This window comes from Otolemur garnettii, unplaced genomic scaffold, assembly GCF_000181295.1.
Source record: "Otolemur garnettii isolate 467f Iridium unplaced genomic scaffold, OtoGar3 scaffold00079, whole genome shotgun sequence".
NCBI lineage: Eukaryota > Metazoa > Chordata > Mammalia > Primates > Galagidae > Otolemur > Otolemur garnettii.
Window position 1 is genome coordinate 2,024,436 of NW_003852474.1, and position 22,150 is coordinate 2,046,585.

At 40.1% G+C, this 22,150-nt stretch overlaps 1 pseudogene; it reads left to right on the forward strand.

Annotated features, from left to right (window-relative positions):
• Positions 1-20,933, forward strand: part of LOC100955348 — a 40,665-nt pseudogene extending 19,732 nt beyond the window's left edge.
• Positions 20,934-22,150: the final 1,217 nt, after the last annotated feature.

The window sequence follows — 22,150 nt, forward strand, 5'->3', positions numbered from 1 at the left end:
CATCTCAGATGCTGGAAGCCTGTGATCAAGGCTCCAACAGGGCCGGTTTCTCCTGAGGCCTCTCTCCTTGACCTGTCTGTGGCCGTCTTATTCCTGTTTCTCCACATGGTCTTCCTTCAGTGTTATGTGGATTCAAATTTTCTCATTTTCTAAGGACACTAGTCTTACCAGATAAGAGCCCATCCTAATGACCTCATTTTAATATAATCACCTCTTTAGAGACACGATCTCCAAGTATACTCACATCCTGAGGCATTGCAGTGAGGAATGCAACGCATGAATTTTGGGTAGACACAACCCATAACACAATTAAAATATAGATGCAGGGAAAATTTTAATAACTTTATAAATATTCAGTGGCAGTGGACCTCCACGTGGGACGTCAGCCAGACACTGAGAGCAGAAGAAACCATAGGAAGTGTCACCATGTCAACTCAGGTGTCAGAGGGACCTGGCTCTGATGTCTGGCTCTGTGGCTGCAGCCACACAGAGATTGATAGTTTATCAGAAACAAACACATGGACCCAGTTCAGTCCTCTACAACACCACTAGAGTAAAAAGAGAAGACACAAAATGAGGAAACAGAGTTTCCACACAGAGCAGGCAGAGGGCTCTGTAGCTGACACCCTAGTAGCCACCCAGATCCCCACACCCCACACCAGGGCAGAGGCACTAGTCCCTTGGCTGCTCTAAGTAGCCACTGCTGACAGCTCCCAACTGAGACTCAGGGACTCGTCCTCCACTGAAGAGAGCCTTCTTCCCCAGGGACAGCCTGCATTTGAAGACTGTACCTTGCCTTGATAATATCAGCTCTGCCATCCTGGCCTCACTTCTCCCATGGGCCTGGCTGAAGCCTTTGTAGCCCGACTTCTCCCTTTGTACAATCCCACCTCCCCTACTCCCCTCTGGGTGTCAATTCCAAGCGCGCTTGCCAGCAATGTACTGCATGCAAATTTCCATCTCAGAGTCTGCTTCCCAGGGAGCGCAAGCTACAACAGGATCATATTCAGACTACACAAAGAACCCCACTGCAAATAAGGAAACTGTGATGACCTAATAAAAATGGATAAATAGGCATTTCACCAAAGGGAATGTCCAAATGCCCAACAAACATGAAAACAACTCAAATTCATCATGAACCAAGAAAATACCCACTTAAACCATGAGATACCACTACACACTTAGAGGATTGGCAACAACTTTATTTATTTATTTATTTATTTTTGGTATATTCATAGCTTTTAATTTTGTTAATTTTCTTTTTTAAATTTTTTTATGAAGTCAAATACACTTAGATAATGAATACATTTATGCATACGTGGGGTACAATGTGTCGATTTTTTAAAAATATAATCTGACATGGTTACATCAACCCAATCACATTTTTGCCTCATTTACTTGATTATGAGTTAAGACATTTATGTTCTACACTTGACAGATTTGACTTGTACCCTTGCACTATGCTCCATAGGTGTGGTTCTGCCTTTTACCCTCCCTCTATTAAACTTCCCCCTGCCCCTTCCTTCTCATTCCATTTCCCTCCTTCATCCTGGGCTATAATTATGTTCCATCTTTCATAACAAAGTGTGCATAAATATAAACAAAGTGTGCGTAAATATAAGTAGGTTTCATAGAAGTACTGAGTACATTGGGTACTTTTTCCTCCAATCTTGAGATACTTTACTCAGGAGAATATGTTCCAGGTTCCTCCATGTAAACATAAAAGAGGTAAAGGCTCCATCTTTTTTTAAGGCTTCATAGTATTCCATTGTATATATATACCACCACTTATTAATCCATTCGTGTATCAGTGGGCACTTGGGTTTCTTCCATGACTTGGCTATTATGAATTGAGCTGCAATAAATAATCTGGTGCAAATACCTTTTTTGAAAAGTGATTTTTGGTCTTTTGGATATACTCCTAGTAGAGGAATTGCAGGATCCAATGGCAGGTCAGTTTTTAGAACCCTGAGTGTTCTCCAAACTTCTTTCCAAAAGGAACGTATTAGTTTGCATTCCCACCAGCAGTGGAGAAGTGTTCCCTTTTCTCCACATCCACGCCAACATCTGTAGTTTTGTGATTTTGTTATGTGGGCTACTCTTACTGGAGTTAGATGGTATCTCAAAGTGGTTTTCATTTGCATTTCTCTAATGATTAAAGATGATGAGAATTTTTTCATGTGTCTGTATACCATGTGCCTGTCTTCTTCAGAGAAGCTTTTGTTCAGGTCTCTTGCCCACAGTGAAATGGGATCACTTGTTCTTTTCTTATTAATAAATTTGAGTTCTCTATGATTTCTGGTTATCAGACCTTTGTCGGAAACATAACCTGCCAATATCCTCTCCCATTCTGAGGGCTGTCTACTTGCTTTACTTACTGTGTTCTTGGCAGTGCAGAAGCTTTTTAGTTGATCAGATCCTAGTAATGTATTTTGGTATTGCTTCAATTGCCCTGGGGGTCCTCCTCATAAAGTTTTCTCCCAGGCCAATTTCTTCAAGTATTTCTCCTGCACTCTTTCCAAGAATCTTTATGGTTTCATGTTTTAGGTTTAAGTCTTTTATCCAGTGAGAGTTAATTTTTGTTAGAGGTGAAATGTGTGGGTCCAGTTTCAGAGAAGACTGGCAACAACTTTAAATGTGGCAATACTAAGGATTGATGGAGATGTGGGTCAAAAGGAGTATAGAGACTGACACTGCCGCTTTGAAAAATAATGTGTCATTATCTAGTAAAGTTGAGGGTAAGCAAATAAGGAAACTCTAATCTTGCATTTATACCTTAGAGAAACTCAAGTACATGAGCACCAGTATACATGTCCAAGAGTGTTAATTCCCCAAACTGAAATCAATTCAAATATCCAGCAAAAGTAGACTGAAGCAAGAATTATAGCTTATCCATACGAGGTTGTGTCATGCTACTATAAAAAGGATCGATTATGGCCACACAGAATAGGATGACGCATCTCAGAAACTCAGCGCTAAGTAAGGGAAGATGAGGGAGGACAGGCTGTGTAGTTCCTTTAAGGATTCAAAAGAAGGTAAAAGCAAAATTATGTTGCTTAGAAATGCACACATAGGTGATAAAACTCTAGCTAATCACAGGGAAATTGTTGTCCCCAAACCCAGGAGGAGTTGGGAGGGGGTCCTACCAAAGAAATGAGAGGTCTATGGGGGCTTTGGGAGCTGCCAATGTTCTATGTTTTGGCTTTCATGAGACTACATGTTCACATTATGATGATTTATTAAACTGCATACTTATATTTCATCCACTTTTCTATATGAGTTATGTTTTAGAATTTTATGAAGTGAAAAGAAACAAACAGAAATAAGTTGCTTCTCTTAGTATCCCATAGCTGCTGTAAAAAGTGTCATGATAAAACAACATAACTTTATTTTCAAACCAGAAGTTCAAAATTAAGGTGTCTGTGGGGACACAATGGTTTTGAAGGCTCAAAGGGAAAATGTGTTCACTGTCTCTTCCAGCTTCTGGTATCCACCAGCATTCCTTGGTGTCCTTGGCTTGTGGCCACATCACTGCATTCTCTGCCTCTGCCTTCACATGGCCTCCTCCTCTGTGTATCTGTGTCTTCTCTTCAATCTCTTATAATAAGTATACTTATTACTGAGTTTAGGGTCCATCTGGATAATCCAAGATGATTTCTTCATCTTAATTATCCTTATCTCAATTACATCTGTAGGACCCTTTTCCCAAATAAGGTGAAATGCACAGGTTCTAGGAATTCAAATGTGGACATATCTTTTGTGGGGGGTGAAGGGGTGGGAGGACCATTGAACACCTTCAACATTTGTGTAAAATGCTTCACTTCTCCATGGCTGGGCCAGCTCTCTCCCTTCTAATCCCCACTGCTCTCTCCCTGAAATCCCCATTTGGTATGTGCTTTCTTCTGATCTATTGCTTTCTATGCTGTGTTGGTGTTTTGTCCCATGTACAAACCCCTTGAAGGCAGAGGCGATACTCTGTTCACATTAACAGGGCAAAGTAGGGGCTCAATAAATGTCATGTGAACCGTATTGTAGAAAGCCCTCTCTCTTTCTCTGCCTCTCTCTCTTGCAAAAGCATTGAAAATATTAAAGGTCTGGCAAGATACCCATCAAACTCAAAACAGTGAAAAATAGGATTAGGTTATGAATTGCATTCATCTCTTAAATCATCTACAATTTTATGAAAAATACATTATTCTGGCTCGGTGCCTGTGGCTCAAGCGGCTAAGGTGCCAGCCACATACACCTAAGGTGGCGAGTTCGAATCCCCAGCCCGGGCCCGCCAAACAACAATGATGGCTGCAACCAAAAAAAATGGCTGGGCGTTGTGGCGGGCGCCTGTGGTCCCAGCTACTTGGGAGGCGGAGGCAGGAGACTCGCTTGAGCCCAGAAAGTGGAAGGTGCGGGGGAGCGTGATGCCATGGCACTCTACCGAGGGGGATAGCTTGAGGCTCCATCTCAAAAAAAAAAAAAAAAAAAAAAAGAAAGAAAGAAAAATACATTATTCTTAGTACCCCAAAGAAAACCATTGTGTTAATATCAAATGAGCATGATTCTGAATTGTTCTTTTTAGCACCCTTACTGGGTTTGAAAAGATGCACCCCAACTCTCACATAGGCCCTGCTGTGACCGTAGTGAGTGTTGGTGAAATGGACAAACAGGGACGGAGGCCTTCTCTCTATGTAACAAATAATTTACAACATATCCTGAAACAAAACTTGTAGAGCATGTGATTTTTAAAAAATCAACCTAATTCACTAACTCTAGTAAAAAGGAAAAATAAAACTAATTTAGAAATTAAAAAAATGTTTTTTTCATGGCAAGTGTTTGTGTATTAAATAACTAGAAGAGACAGGGAGGCAGTTAGAGGCCTGCACCTAAACAAAGACTCTTGCACAGATGGCAGCCGCCAGAGCAGAGGGACTTGGGTGTGTTGTCTTGGTGACTCAAAAGCCTTACACGACATCACCAGCAGTAACATAATGTTCCTGAAATCTGGATCATGCTTGGTAGCTTATTTTTTAATGTCTGAAATATAATCTGTATATTACAACCATGCAAAAAAATCTCATTTTTCTATGTGCATCAATGTCAGCCTGTAGGTTTAGATAATTAGAAACAGGTTTCCACCTACATGACAGCCAATGGCTGTTTGAAAATTGTGCATCATGGCCCTGACCTCCTAAAAGGCAGAGGAATCCCTTAACTGCTGGAGAAATCAAAAGATTCCCTATGGGGGACTAGTCCTATCAGATATCTGAAACAAACCTAAATCCCCTATAATTAAAACAACATGGCACATAAATGGAATAGACCAATGGAACAGAACGGACAGTCCATTCATAGAACAAGGTACCCTAGAAAATTCACTGTATGACAAATGTGGCATCCAAAATCACTGGGGAAAAGATAGACCTTTTTAACATATGGTGTTAGGATAACTAGATAGTATTGGGGGGGGGCGGAATCCATAGTTCACATCTTACAACAGGACAAATTCCAAATTGATTAAATATCTAAATATTCTAAAAGGTGAAAGTTAAGATGAATTTCTTCACAAATGGGTGATAAGCTTGACAGATAAAATAAAAAACTGTAAGCAAAGTCAAACAACAAATGAGAAATGGAAAGAAAATAATTGCAACATTCATCACAAATAAAGGACTAATTTCCATAAGAAATTGAGTTCTTAGAAATAGAGGAGTAAAAAGGACCACAGATCCAATAGAAATAGTAGCAAATGACATGAACAATTTCCAGGAAAAGAAAGGTAAATGTCACTTAAGCATATGAAAGATGATCAACTTTATTGTAATAAGTGATATGCAAATTAGTGCATCCCAAGTTACCAGTTTTCTTCTGGCAGACTGATAAACATTCAGAAACACAACACACTCTGTTAAGGAGGCAGTAATGAAACACACTCTGATATATTCTGGAGGAGAAGGAAATGGTACAATCACAACAAGGAAGAATCTGACAATATGTACTATAATTTCTTTTTTTTTTTTTTTTTTGAGACAGAATCTCACTAAGTCACCCTGAGGTTGAGTGCCCCATGGTGTCATAGCTCAGAGCAACCTCAAATTCTTGGGCCTGAGTAGCTAGGACTACAGCACCTGCCACAATATTTTTTCTACTTTCCTTTAGTAGAGACAGCGTCTCACTCTTGCTCAGGCTGGTCTTGAACTTCTGAGCTCAGGCAATCCATCCACCTTGGCCTCCTAGAATGCTATGATTATAGGCATGAGCCATCAAACTCAGCCTCTAATACAATTAGACATGCATTTACCCTTTGACCCAGCAACCCTGCTTTTAGGACACATATATTTCTACCAATATAAAACAGCAAATTGAGATGGTTATTCATTGTCCAATTATTTAAAAGAGCGAAATATTGATGATGACCTAAATATCCTCCTTTAAAAGACTGACTGAATAAGCTAGGGTCCATTCATGCAAAAGAATCCCGTGTAGCTGTGAGCAATGAATACTGAAGAACTCTATGAACCAAAAGGTAGTGATTATTTAAATATATTAAGTGAAAAAATTAAGATAGGAAGTGTAAATAATATGTTATACTTTGTGTACAAAAGAAGGGGCATTAAGTAGATAGTTATGTATTTACTTTTTTTCCAAAATAATCACAGGAAGATTAAATACTAAACCAGCAAAACTTGGGGTTAGATATGGGTGAGGCATAGGGGATAAGGAATGGGAATGACTATTACCTTTTATGCAGTTCTGATTATTAATTTACATGCTTCACATATTTAAAAATAAAATTAAGTCAAATGTAATTTTAAAGCACTCTTGTATAAACACAAATGGTCATACTATCTGTTAAATCGGTAACAGGAATAGACAAAAAAATAATTATGAAACTTAAACATAGAACACATACTTAAGTGGGATTTATACTAAGGGGAAAAGACCTGCAGAGAAATCTTGATCCTAGGATTTTGTTGTTGGTAGTGTTGTTATAAATGGTTCTGAAATGTTTTGAACCTAGAATGGAGCAAATGAGTAAGGGAGAAGAGAGATACAAACATGGCATGTGGGTGTCGAGGAAGAACACTGCCCTGAGTTTGCACTGGGTTTGAATTTAGGGTATCAGTGTACATTCACAATTTTGTAAATATATCCCCAGCCTCTCTCCACTGAAAGGGAGAAACATTGAGGCCCTGTAGCAGTGAGTACACCTACTACCCAGATCTTGGTTTCCAAGGATCGTTCTCCATCAAGAGGAACAAGGATTCCTTGGTAAAATGGCTGATTTAGGCCTGCAGCAGGAAACACACAAGGCAAGCCTGAATGGGCTCAAAGACCAAGGTGACTTGTAAATCTCCCTTGGCTGAAATGTGGCCCAGCTAAGAACTGAACCCAGGTCTTCAAATGCCAAATCCTGCAATTCTCTCTACTTTGCTGCACTGTTATTTTCCACCACGAAATCGCTTCTCTCCGTTACAGAATTTGTACTTTGGTGTCGCTTTTAAATATTACAACATTGTCACGATCATCAAAAAGTTGTCTTTCTCATTTTATTTTCTTCGCCTTTGCTACAAAGAAGGCTTTTGAAAAGCCAATCACCAGCCTTCCTGAGCATCTAGGCGTAGAGTCTGAGCTTCTTTTACGTTGTTGAGGCTCTGAAGTACGCCTCCCAAAACCCCACTCTGCACCTCTAGACCCAGACAGCGGCCGTCAGGAGAAAACTCTGGGAAACGCGTCCATTAGTAGTTAGCCTTCCAGATTGAGAGCGGTTATTTTTACTTTACATTAGTTACCCTGGTTCTTTTCTGCAGAAGGAACAGACAGGAAATGGGAAAGAGAAGGAGAAGGAGGAGGAAAAAAATAAACACACAGACTTTAATTTTTTCTTTTTTTTAATGAATACTGACCCTGGCTAGCGAGCAAAGCTTTTGGCAGCATGAATTAAATTGCATTCTGGAAACAGACTGGAGGAACTCTTACATACGTATCAAGTACTCCAAAACCAAAAGCTTTTACCGCCTGCATTTTCCTTCCATGCACGGGAGGCTCCTCCCGCCATAAAACAAACAGCTGTCAGGGGGCCCATTCCCTGGTACGGTGGCTGTGCAGAGCATTAGAATTTGTTATCACCACACCATTAATTTCCACACACATCTGCTTGAGGATTTCTTCCTGCCCCCGTGGCACGTTCATCTCCATCTAATTCACGTTTTATTGGCCTGGTCTTAAGGCTAGCAAGCATTGTCAAGTGCCTCAAACCTTCCAGAGCTGGGCCAGGCAGCCAGTGGGCCCCATTCCCTGTGGTTTGAGGCTCCTCTTACAGCTTTTATTTCTAGCCAGCTGTAATTCAGGACTGCAAATGACCAACTTGAAATGGCTTACTCACTTCCAAAAAGTATTAGCCAGTAGCTCTCAATTACCCAGCCAAGTGCAAACAACACTGCCTCATTTGGATGTGAAGGAAAGCCTCTGACTTCCTTTCTGCTTATTTCGGATACCCTGGGTCACTGAACACCAAACCTACAGTGGAGGGTGGCTGTTCCCATTTCCCAGAGGGCCTGGAAGAGGTTCCAAAAGTCAATTTCCCAGCCACGCCACACGCAGAGGCCCTGAGAAACTTCTGCTGAAATCGAGCCCTGTCTGGGCCGCTGCAAATCTTTCAGCCAGGGCTTCTCAAACGTGAAAAGTGCACAGACCATTTTAGAGAGTAGAAAAAAACCGTTTACAATTGAGAATAAAACTGAGAGAATCCTCTTTGAACAGCACTGCATAAAAAAGCAAAATCCCATTCCACAGAAGGTCCTTTAATTGCAAATGTGCATTGCAAAAAGAGTTCTGTTTCACTGTTAAAATTTAGAACATGCCTGCAGCCCTGGTGCAGTTTAGGAATGGAACTCAGCCTTATTTTTAGAATTGCTTTTTGAGGAGTTATTAAAGGATTCACACTCATACCTTCTCATGGCACCCAGCAGATGCGTCTCCACTCGGTTCTAACAACGTTTCACCTAAAGCTCAGCATTTCGTTTGACCTTCATGATCATCCCCGGGGCCTGGCAGGGCTCCTCTGGGGTTTTCAGGAAAGGTGAGAGGAGTCACTGGCTCCCCGAGGTCACAGGAATAATAACTAGGAAGCTGGGCCTCATGCATTGCTATTTTGGCAAGTCAGAAAGTGGCGGGCCTCAGCGATGTCATACAGTTCCTCTGAATGTGCCCACAACCTGGCATTTCTGATCCCCTATCCCATGTTCCTCCATCATGCTGAGTTCCTTCTGAAACAAAGTCAGGTTTGCTAAATAACTCACTGGACACCTCTGAAGTAATTTACTAGGTACTCATTAAAGGCAGTTTTTAAAAGATGCAGGAAATAAGTTTCTTCCTCTAGTTAAAGGAAAAATACAAAACTAGCATTGCAGAGTTTTTACTTGATTTTTCAAATCAAATCTAAGTTAGGTTGAAGGAAACGCCTCACTTACATTATATTAACCTACAGTGGGGCAAAATCATCTAACGCCAAGCTTATTTTATAACAAAGTATTGAATATTTCATGCAAGAGTGTCATGCTACATATGGATAGCTCAGAAAAGATCAAAATTCACAACTCAAAATGCAGCCCCTACTGAGTGCATATGGCTCTTGCACTATCATAAAGTTTGAAAAATCATTAAGTCAGGCATTCATGAGTCAGGAACCCTCTGTGATTCAGCCAGTTTCTTTAAAGCATCCCATGCTCTGCAGATGTGCTGCTAAGAGCCCAAGATCTTAGTCAAGTACTTATTGCCTGTCGGTACCGAGTGTTGTGCTAAGTACTGAGGGTTAATCCAAAGAGACAATTAGACAGTCAGTTACATGAAGGGCCTTCAAAGCAAATTATAGTATAATTGACAACACAGATGGTAAGAGATGAAACCCTTACCCATGAAATACAGAAAAGCTACCCAGAGTGAGCAAGCTCACACCAGGAGTGGAGTGCGCAGGACCTCAGCACACAGAGAGATCCATGAGACCCCTGAGGGCTCTGAGGGGAAGTTGGGTGTGAAATGGACTCTGGAAAACCCATGGTGTTCCTCTGACATTTGCTTTCTCTTTCTTCCATAATGATCATGTTTCAGCTGGTCATTCAATCCCACAGCTGAAGGCTTTACTCCCTAGCTCTTTGTAGCCAGATATGGCCACATGACTGAGTTCTGGAAAAGGGGATGTGAACAGAAGGGGTGTGCACAAAATCAGGGCTGTGTCTTGGAAAGTATTCCTTTCCCTGCCTCATTCCTCCCTTCTGCTGGCTCAGATATGTAAGGGATGGTAAGAGCCAAAGAAGCTACCTTGGACTCAGTGGAAAGAGCTATAATTTGAGGGTAGTAGAGCCACCCAACCAGCCGTGGATGGCCTATAGCCTCACATATATGTGAAAGAGAAATAAACTTCTACATGGAGACACTGTATTTTGAGAAGTCTTTTTTATGATCACCTAGATTATCTTAATTAATGTATATGCTCAATAGAGAGAAGAGGAGGAATTTATTCATAATAAAAAACATCCTGCTCTGGAAAATGTCAGTGTCTAGTTGAAATCATAGAATCATGAGAGAATAAGAAGAAGAAGAAAATGTGAAATATACTATAATAGAACCATGATGTGTCTGCACTGACCCAATCTAGAGATTCGTTTCTCCCCTGGAGAAATCTACATATAAACCAGGATTCCCTGTGGTTCAATCTCCTCTTAGTATTATTAAACTAAAAGAAACAATTTGAGTCCAGCCACCAAAAATGTATTAAAAGTAATTACAAGAGGCTCACACCTGTAATCCTAGCACTCTGGGAGGCCAAGGTGGGAGGATAACTTGAGCTCAGGAGTTCAAGACCAGCCTGACCAAGAGGAAGACCTATCTCTACTAAAAATATAAGAACTAGCCAGGCCTAGTGGCAGGCATCTGTAGTCCCTGATGCTCCAGAGGCTGGGGCAAGAGGATTGCTTAAGCCCAAGAGTTTGAGGTTACTGTGAGCTATGATGTAAAGAGATCCAATTCACACTGCACAGTGACAGTCTTATAAGTGTCCTTTCTTCTGTGGTTTTCCCATCTTGGGCAGCTGCTCCAGGATGTCTCATTCCTAAGATCTTCACACTAACACCCCAGGCCTGGTGGGCCCTGCTCCTTCCTCCCTGCTCCATGTCACACGTCCTGCCTGTGGGCAATACTGGGACTCCCTGTCCCAGAATCCATCTGCATCAGGCAGTTTCAGATGGTAAACCAATCTGGAAGAAGCAATGGGACAATTTCCTGTGATAAGATCCTCTTCTTTACATGAGCTCTTGAGAATCTATAGATAGTTCCATAGTTTCATACAGGACACTCCTTCCTTTAAGGTATTTTACTCTCTAAAGGGCGTCCACACTTATAGAAGACTTTTAAGTTGTTTTTTCCAAGACAAACTGTATGCAGCTTTATTAAAGATACTTTTCATAAATAATCATGGTATTTCAGGCAGGACACAGGCAGACAATTGTTAATAGTATACAACAACTTTCAAACTCCCTTCTTCAATGGTCTACCAAAAATCAGAAAGCCACTGTAAAACCCAATGTAGTCATTTTTCTTCTTGACAAAGTCTCACTCTGTTGCCCCAGGCTGGATTGCCATAGTGTCCGCTTAGCTCACAGCAACCTCAAACTCCTGGCTCCAAGTGATCCTTCTGCCTCAGTCTCCCACGTAGCTGGGACTATAGGCATCCATCACAATGCCTGGCTAAATTTTTCTATTTTTAGTAGAGACAGGGTCTTGTTTTTGTTCAGGCTGCTCTTGAACTCCTGAGCTCATGGAATCCACCCACCTCAGCCTCCCAGAGTGCTAGGATTACAGGTGTAAACCACCATGCCTATCCCAATGAAATCTTCATTTGATGCTCTGAGAAGGGAAAGTTTAGAGTGAGGGCTGACATTTCACATTTAGCAGGTTGTTTTAACAACTTTTCACAAGCCAACACTGATATTCAGGATATGAAACGAAAATGGCAGAATGTATCCCTAATCTACAAATGCGACTGCTGCTCTTTTGAGGATGCCATCTTGGCAGGGTCACTGTAGAAGTCCAGATTCCGTGACATACCTGTAACCAATTATTGCGGGGGGGGCAGGTCCCAACTATTCTGATGGCAGAAAGGGAGAATAGGACACACAATCAAATTAGTTTTCCATCCACAAGGCATTTGTACCAAAGAGTCTGTGTGTCAACATCAGGGATCCCTCCTGCTGAGAGCCAAGAGGAAGCCCCTCAAAACCATAAGGACAGGTGTTTTCCTCACATCAATCTAGCTTTGGAGATATTCTATTAGTGACACATACTCCTTCTCCCAAAAACAACTATGAAGTGCTCTGTGTGCTAACAGCATAGTGGTTTTTTTTTTTTTTTGGTAGAGACAAAGTCTCACTTTATTGCTCTCGATAGAGTGCTGTGACATCACACTGCTCATGCCTCAGCCTCTCGAGTAGCTGGGACCATAGGCGCCCACCACAATGCCCAGCTATTTTTTTGTTGCAGTTTGGCTGGGGCCAGGTTTGAATCCACCACCCTCAGTATATGGGGCCGGCATCCTACTCACTGAGCCACACGTGCTGCCAAACAACATAGCTTTTAAAAAAAAAAATAAGTAAAACAAAATCTTGTTTTTATTAAACTTGATAAATAATAATATTTGAAACTGTGCAGTCACCAGAAGTGCACAGTGATCACAAATGCACACACTGCACTTGGCCTCTCCAGCACCTTCAGCTTTCTGTGTCTGCTCTGTTTTGGCATCTCCATTTTTCTGCAGGATCATTCCCCTCCTTACCAGGGTTAGCTTTTCCCTTTTTTCCTTTGGGCAGCTTCTCTCCCTTCTTTGCAGGGGCCTTTTTAAGCTTGAGCTCTGGCTTTGGAGGAGCAGGTTTAGTAAACAACCTTGCAGACCTTCTCTGTGGTTTGCCCTTGGCCTTGGCTTTACCTCCTTCTGTGCCCACTTCAGCCTTTCTCTTGGGCGTGATGACAGCGATGGCCAGATGTAGGCACAGGGGATACAGCAGTGCATGGGTTTAGCTTGGTCCCAGGATCATTCTTGACTCCTCTTCTTCATAGTGCTCCTTTTGAGGCTGACAGTTAAAACATTGTGATCACATATTGGAAGAGCGTATACTCATGGAGGTCAGAGCAGTGCCGTGGGACGGGGTGAACAGAGCTTGCTGTTGGGCTGCCATGGTCTAGGTCTCAGCACCTTACAGATCATGCTGGGCCTGAGTGGCGGCTGTCTACTTCAATTTGTTCTCCTTGATGTGTGGTCACTGTTGGACACTTGTCTTGACCCATTTATCTTGTCCAGCCTTTAGCCAAATGAGGAACAAATACATTTAACACCATGATTGACCAAAATCAAACATTGCCTGCTAGCCATGTAGAAAACAGCCTCCCTAATGCGTGCTGCGTGTTCCCTGCAGCAATATTCACAGTGGTCAAGGTATGAAACAACCTAAGTGTCCACTGGTGCATGAAAGCATAAGGAAATTGTGTGTGTGTGGGAGTACATGAGAGATATATACATATGATATATATATATAATATATATGTATGCATATACAATAGATATATATGTATATACAATAGATATATAGAGAGAGAATATATATATACAATAGAATATTAATTCAGCCTTCATAAAAAGATCTCTGTGACAACATGGGTGAGCCTGGAGGACATTACTCTAAGTGAAACAAGCCAGATATGAGAAGAAAAATACTCCATGATTTTACTTACATGTGGAATCTAAAAAGTCAAAAACATAGAAGCAGAGAGCAGACAGTTGGTTACCAGGGGTCAGAACAGGAGGAGGAAATGGGTAAATATTGGTCAGTGGGTACAAATTTGCAGTTATGAATGAATTCTAGACACCTGATGCACAAATGGTGATGACAGTCAACAATAATATCTCAAATATTTGAAATATGCATAGAGAGAAGATCTCAAAGGTTCTCACTACACACACACGCACACATATACATGCACGTGAAAGTAACTGTGTTAATTAGCTTGATTGTGGTCATCATTTTCCAGTGTGTACATATATCAAATCATCATGCTGTACACCTTCAATGTATACAATTTTGATTTGTCAATTATCTCCACAGAGCTGAAAAACTAAAAAATGAAGATTAAAAAAAAGATTTTAAAAAACCCAAATGGCCTGTGTAGAGAGCCTCTTATTCTAAGACTATCAGTTTCTTTTATTTAAAATGTAATGCTGTAATACAAAGATGTTCACAACAAATAATCAAATTAAACCGCAAATTACAAAACAGTACACACTTTGGGAATCATTCTTCTAAAACAAACCATACATGCCACACACCAACACCCCAACACACTGAAGAAACAAAAATATCATGGTTTTCTCCGGCTGGTAGATCATAGATTTTTTTTTATTTGTCTTATATTTTTTACTGAAATACATTCTCTAATTTGGGGGCAATGAAATGTTTTTTCTTGTAACTCATGCTACCATTCCATGATGTTATTTCAGTGAAATGAACTTGTGTTCCCTTTGCTTTAAAAGAGGAGGAACCAACAGATGGGTCTCCATGGGGGTTCAGGAGCCACACTTCACAGGGAACAGCAGAGGAGGAGAGAAGCTACCCCCAAACTGTCAAGTGAGGATTTAGGGTACAGATACTGTGGCACGGGGCCTGGCATGACCGTTTTTATCATTGCCTTGTGTGTTCTGTATCTACACTTAGTCATTATCTCATATGAAATCTTTTAAGGAAAAAATTACATTAAGAATCGTAAAAATTTCAAGCGATCATCTGTATGAGCTGTTTATTTTCTCACCTGAAGTGATAATTGCCTCTTGGTGACATCATAATTGCTTGCAGGGAGAACTGATTATCATGTCACCAACAGAAGATTAAGCCTTCAGGTAAGGGGAAGCGGCAGCAGCAGATGAGCCCCCAGGAAACCAGGATTCAATTTTCATGCAAATGTCAAAGTTAATAAAGGCAAAGGGAGGAAAGGGTGACGATTTGTCTTTCATACTGTATCTGTTATCCTCACCGAACCGGTTCACAGTATTTTTCTACACGCTGCAAGTGTGACTTTAATTTCCTCCAATCTAAAACCTGCACGCTTTTTGCTGATTAATTTCGTGATAGAAGAAACACACGTGCACCACATTTTCCTCTTCTGATGGGGGGGAGTGCGGTGGGTGAAGGACAGACTCATGCTAGACTCGGGCAGGCAGGGGCAAGCTTGAGGAAGCTGTGAGTCTCTGAGAGTCCCCTTCACTGTTTAAACCTAAGACACAACCTATATCTAATTTAGTTGGAATTATATTTTTCCTAGACTGCAAAGAGAGCTTTAAGTATTTCCCTGCTGAAAGCAATTTTCCTAATTTTGTTGATTCTTTTTCTATTATGAAACACACCATCTATTTAGTTCTCCCTCCTCAGTGTTTATATATGGTTAATATTGTGTGTAAGGTTAAAGCTCAAAAAATAAGGAGGTTGGGAGATTAGGCTGTGGATTATAATTAATGCAATATGCTGGTTCACTGGAGATTAAAATAGAAAGACTCTGATTCTCACCTTGATGTTGAAAATAGTTTTACAAAAGCAGGTTCTATCTAGGTAGATAGATAGATAGCAGGTTCTGAGTAAATTGACATTTTATGGCATCTGTCCTTTAGAAAAGGCCTAAGGTATTGCTTCCTACTTAAAAGGTCAGACCTTAACAACTATGGGAAAGGTCTGTGGATTATGTATTTCCTCACCATGGAAAGAGCTGGATTTGATGACACTATGGTATGCCAGTCTTTCATTTTTGAGACTGTAGATTTCCTGTTACTCACATTTTCTTTCCTCAATCTTTTGAGCTGCTTCAGAAGGTAGTTTCACTATTGTTCTTTCTATAACCCCTAACTCAGAATAGGCTACCAATGACATGGTAACAAACAACTCCAGATCTCAATGGTTTAGCACCTTAAAGCTTATTTCTTGCTCCTTGGGCAAAGCCCTTTATCCTCTGTGGCCAGATCTTGTCTGTGCAAGGTTCAGGGATCCAACATTCATCAAAGGCAGAATCTTTATAGGACAAGGCCTTTACCTTTGCCACCACAGCAGAGGAAAGACATTAGAGAATTGCACGTGGGCTCTCTGCTCCCACAGCTGGGAAGTGATCTATTCATTCTTTCTGCCCACATATCTTTGGCTAGATTTGGTCTCACCAGTTACCCTGGAATGGTAGGTGTAGCTTCATATGCCCCATCAGGAAGAATTTGAAACAGATAAGGTGAACGTGTAGCACCATCGCTTCCACATCAGTCTTCTCAAGCACTAAGTGAAAAGAAGTTAAGGCCTTTTGTGGAGAGGTCTGAGAACTTGAGAACCTACTGAACAAAGGTCATAGTTTGGTCTTCACATAACCCCTTTAAAGTCACAGGTATGCACTCTAGATCTATGCAACCAGAACCTCTAGGGTGAGAGCCCGGGAATCTGCATTTTACTAACCTCTCAGGTAAATCTTCTGCACGTGTAACTTTGCAAAATACTATGTGGGATGCTCTTGAAAAAAAGAGGCAGGTCCACTGCCAAAGAAGTTTAAAAATACTGAATTCTGTATTGCCCACTTGGTTATTCACAAAACTGTTTGATATGTAAAAGACTTTGACCAAGAGCCTTTAGAGCTCTTCATTATTTTCGTCATAAAAATAATTTTATGGTTGGGGGGTCACCACAACATAAGGAACTGTATTAAAGGGTTGTGGCATTAGGAAGGTTGAAAACCACTGCTTTCGAGAGACTTCCAGTCACAACTGCATGTAGAGGTTGGGAACCCCTGTCCGGAAAAATGCGTATAATTCTGGACAGTATTTACTGATGTAACAATTTCAGGATACTAGAAATCAAACAAAGGTGGACAATAAGTGAAGAAGCATTCTTGGAAAATGTGCTAGAACTTTAAGGGTCCCTGACCTTGTTGCCTGGGGCTGCTGCTGTATCCTGTCCATGGCTGCGTTCACAGGTGGGGCAGACTGACAAATATGGAGCTGGCTGTAAAAAACAGCTGCTTTACTGCCAAAATGGACACTCACCCTATGAACTGTTGGCCAAAAGTAGTGGACTCTGTTGGAATGAAATGAAGAAGACAAGAACTCTCTCCTTGAGCAAGTTGTGGTCGGCTTCTCTATGCTCTTTCCTCAAGCAGGCCTCATCCTTGGGCTTTGTCTCCAAGACCATGCATCTCTTAGTTTTACTGAAAATCTTACGAAGTCAGTTTAGCAAGAATCTTCCACCTTGATATCTGATCATGTTCAATATCTGATCAAATTCCTCATTCTTATCATCGCTCAGCTGATACCTGATCACTCTGGCCAACCTTCAACAAGAATTCCTAGGTCCTGTTAACAAGAATTGTTAACCTACTCTTGATGTCGCTCTCCTCTTAGTAATTTTCCATCCAACAACTCCCCCAACCCTCCTGCTTAGTTATAAATCCCCAGCTGTCCTTGCTGTATTTGGAATTGAGCACAATTCTATACTGAGGTCTCTTGTCCTGTGTTGAAATAGTTCCTGAATAAAACTGTTTTTTACTGCTTTGACTAATGCCCAGTTCTGGTTACTTTTACCAAGGTAAGCTGAGAGCTTCACTAGCCTGAGATTGGGGACCTGATTAAGTCAAGCAATGAGCCATCCAGAAATTAAACAGGGATATTCTGGAAATGAGAAAAACATAGAAGAACTCAGATGAGCCTTCCATGTGTCCCTGAGCAACTGGAAAACTATTCAGCTTGGGGGAAACTTATGACAGCCCAACAAAAAGTAAAAGCCCAGAGACACTTGAGATATGGCTGCAAATTATAATGCATTCTCCCACCTACACACAGGTCCCTCAGCAGAAGGTGTTTAAGCCTTAGAGACTCAAGCTGTTTGAGCACTGCCTAAAACATTGGCTGATCATAGAGCTATGCAGACATAGGAGCAGCCCTTAGAAAAGGCAGGCCAAAAACTATTAAGAAGAATAAAAATCTTAGTAGTGACATATCTGGCATACCATAGGGGAGACCAACTCTAGAGTTTAAATCTAGGCAATGATGAACAACAGCAATAACCCTAAAAAAAGAAATAGAATCTAGAATTGCTACTATATATATAAAATGTCCTCTTTTAGTTTGAAAAAAAATCACTGGACTATAAAGAAAAAAACAAGAAAACGTAACTCATACTGACAAAGAAAAAGAAGTCGATGTACACTGACTCTGAATGGGCACAGATTTTGGATTTAATAAATAAAGATTTCAAAGTATGTTATAAATATGCTCAAACAATTAAAGGAAATATGATAATGACTCAACAGAATCTTCACAATGAAACAGAAACTGTTAAAAAGTTAAAAGTTAATTCTAAAGTAGAAAATAATAACCAAAATGAAATAGTCACTTAGATGGGCTCAATGATAGATTCCAGATGGCAGAAGAATAAATCCATGAATTCAAAGATTAATCAATAAAACTATCCAGTTTGAAGAAGAGGAAGAAAAAGTATTGAAGAAAAGTGAACAGAGCCTCAGAGATATATGGGACGACATCAACTATACTAGGATAAAAAAGAGAGAAATAAGCAGATCCAATATTTGAAAAAATAATTGCTAAAAATTTCACAATTTGTAGGAAAAATTGTTTCCTGACGTTCAGCATAGACTGTCTTTCTGCTCGAGAGATCTAAAAGAGTCACGTGAGTTGTGTGCATGAAGAAGGGTAGGAGACCGACCTCCAAGATAGAATGTATAGGGGAGGTGTGGCAATACCAGGCCAAATAGTTTGGGTAAAGATCCTCTGGATTCCAAAGGTCTCTTAACACTGGAGGCCAAGGTCGTGCTTGAGGTCTACAGTTTGCAAAAGCAAGTTGGAGTTATTCTGACATTTTCCATATCCCCTCCTTTATGGCTGATACCTGACAAGTAACTTTTAACTACTTTTTCCTGCTTTATGAAATAAATACAGACTCGAGATTTGCTCAAAATGACTCCACCCTGAGAGCGCCTCAGTCCCTTTGCACAGATTCTGTGTCAAGCCTCTTTATTCTTCGTGCCAAAACCCTGTCAACAATTTGATGAAAAACATTAATCCATAGATTTAAGATGTTCAACAATCCTCAGATAGAAAAAAAGAAATCCCTTACCTAGACAGATAATCACACAATTGTAAACAAAAGAAGATGAGAAAATTCTGAAAGCAGCAAAAGAAAACAGCTTCTCATATATTTCTTACAACATAAGAAGATTAATATATGAGTGGACCATGGATAAATATAGTGGACCATGGATAAGATTAACACCTATCTTCACATAAGAAATGGTGGAGGCATGGAATTATAAATGCAAAATGCTGAAAGTCAGCTGTCAACCAAAAACTGTATCCAGTAAATCTCTTCTTCAAAAATGAAGGTAAAATTAAGACATTACCAGTTTTGTTTTTTGAACAAAAACTGAGATAATTCATTGCTAGCATAACTGTTTTGTAAGAAATACAAGAGGAAGTTATTCTGAATAAAAGAAAACAGATCTATAAAAATGCATAAAGAACACAAGAAATGGTAAATATGTGAGCAAACCCAAGACATTGTTTCTTAATTCCTTTAATAAATGTAATGTTATTTAAGGTAATAATTATAACATTGTATTGTTGAGTTTATAATATACATAAATGTAATATATATAATGATCATAGCATCCTCCAAAAGGAGAGAAAATGGACTTATACTGGTACGAAGTTGTTATATATTGTTGAATTTAAATTGGTACTAACCCGAAGAAGATTATGATACATTAAAGATGTGTATTACAATTCTAAGAGCAACTATTAAAAATAAATGAATAAATAAATAATGAAAACCATTACCAAAAATAGTTAAGATACACCTACAGTTGACTTTACCTAACAAACACAATGTAACCTAATCATCTGTACTTATATATTAACCTGAAATAAAAAATAAATCTGAAAAGATATACCTACCAATGCTTGTTTAACACAAAAGAAGAGAGTAAAAAGGAACAGATGCTCTGCACTATCTTTGCAGCTTTTCTGTAAATTTATAACTGTTCTGGCCATAGTGGAGAAAATAGCAGCTAGGAAGGCAGGAGAGGAGAAGGCTACAAAGTCACAGTGAGCTGGAGCTGCTAGAGGACCTGAAAAAGAGGCAGAAAAGCCTGTGAAACCTAAAATTCTTTCTTCCAGTTGCAGCAGTGACAAGTGACCAGCTGGAGAAAAAGCTGCAGACCTCCCAACACAGCCTTATAAAGATTTCCAGATTTTGATTTCTCAGAGGTAGTCAGATGACAAAGAAAACATCAGCCATATCCATTAAATGTGGATCCAGTAAGCCTGATGAAACTGTTCCAAACTCTTGCTCCAAAATTCTTTCAGGAATAGGAGCTTTTTTTTTTTTTTCTTTTGAGACAGAGCCTCAAGCTGTCCCCCTGGGTAGAGTGCTGTGGCATCGCAGCTCACAGCAATCTCCAACTCCTGGGCTCAGGTGAGTCTACTGCCTCAGCCTCCCAAGTAGCTGGGACCACAAGTGCCCGCCACAATGCCTGGCCATCTTTTGGTTGCAGTCATCATTGTTCTTTGGCGGACCCAGGCTGGATTCGAACCTGCCACCTTAGGTGTATGTGGCTGGTGCCTTAGCGGCTTGAGCCACAGGCGCCAAGCTGGAACAGGAGCTTTTAATGAAGATGAAGATAGTGAACCAAAGGCAATTCTTCTAGAAGCAAAAATGAGGATGAAAAATATTGGAAGGGGCATGCCCACGTCAGCCAGATCGAATTCCTTCAATAAAGGAAAACATGGGTTTTCTGATAAGCAGAAACTATGAGAATGAAATATAAAATCTTGTCTTAGAAATGTCCGTGACCACGGCAATTAAATAATGTGTTTTCAAACTGGGATGTGGGATGGGTGCAAAGTTAAAAGGAGGTTTCCTATTTTAAAGAATGGAACAAGACTATCCTTTAAGCCAAGCCATTTTTATATTTCTTTCTTTTTCTTTTTCAGTTTTGCTTTTTTCCAAAGTATTAAGGGGGAACAAATCTTTTGGTTGTATGCATCACTTTTATAATTCTTGACTCATGGCTGTAACTGTGCCCATCACTCAAATAGTGTTCACTCTACCCATTATGTAGGTTTTTGCCCCTCTTTTCCTCCCTCCTGCTTGATTTTCACTAAGTTTTATTTCCCTCTGTGTGTTGGTGTGTGCTCTTCAGTCAGTTCTAGTTTAGTAGTGATTAAATGTGGTTTTTGTTTTACTATTTTTGTGATACTACACTTTGGATAATGGTTTCCAGTTCCATAGAAATTGTTACAAAGGCATTGCAACATTCTCATCCTTAAAACTCTCATCCTTTTTCATGACTTGGTAATTCTCCATAGTGTACATAAACCACATTTTGTTAATCCACTCATAAATTGATGGGCACTCGTGTTGATTCCACATCTTTGCAATGTGAATTGTGCTGCACTAAACATTTGAGTGCAAGTGTCTTTTTGATAAAATGACTTCTTTTTCTTTGGGTAGATACTCAGTAGTGGGATTTCTGGATCAAATGGTAGAGATACTTATAGTTTTTTGAGGTACCTCCATACCTGTTTTCCATAGAGGTTGTCCTAATTTGCAGTCCCACCAATAGTGTATAAAGGTTCCTTTTCTCTGCATCCATGCCAACATATATTGCTTCTGGACTTTTTAATAAAAGCCATTCTAACAGGGGTAAGGCAATATCTCATTGTGGTTTTGATGGGCCTTTCTCTGATGATTAATGACACTGAGCATTTTTGCCTATGTTTATTGGCCACTTGTCTTTCTTTTTTTGAAAATCTCCTGTTTATGTCATTTTCTCACTTTTTAATGAGGTTTTTTGTTTGTTTTGTTTTGTGTTTTGATGATTTCCTTGAGTTCTTTGTAGATCCTGGATATTAGCCCTTTATTGGATGTATAGCTTGTGACTATTTTCTCCCATTCTGTAGGTTGTAGGGTGTCTATTTGCTTGTTTATTATTTCCTTAGCTTTTTTGTTTAATCAAATCTCATTTATTTATTTTTGTTGTTGGCATTGGTTACCATTGGGGTCTTAGTCATAATTTTTTT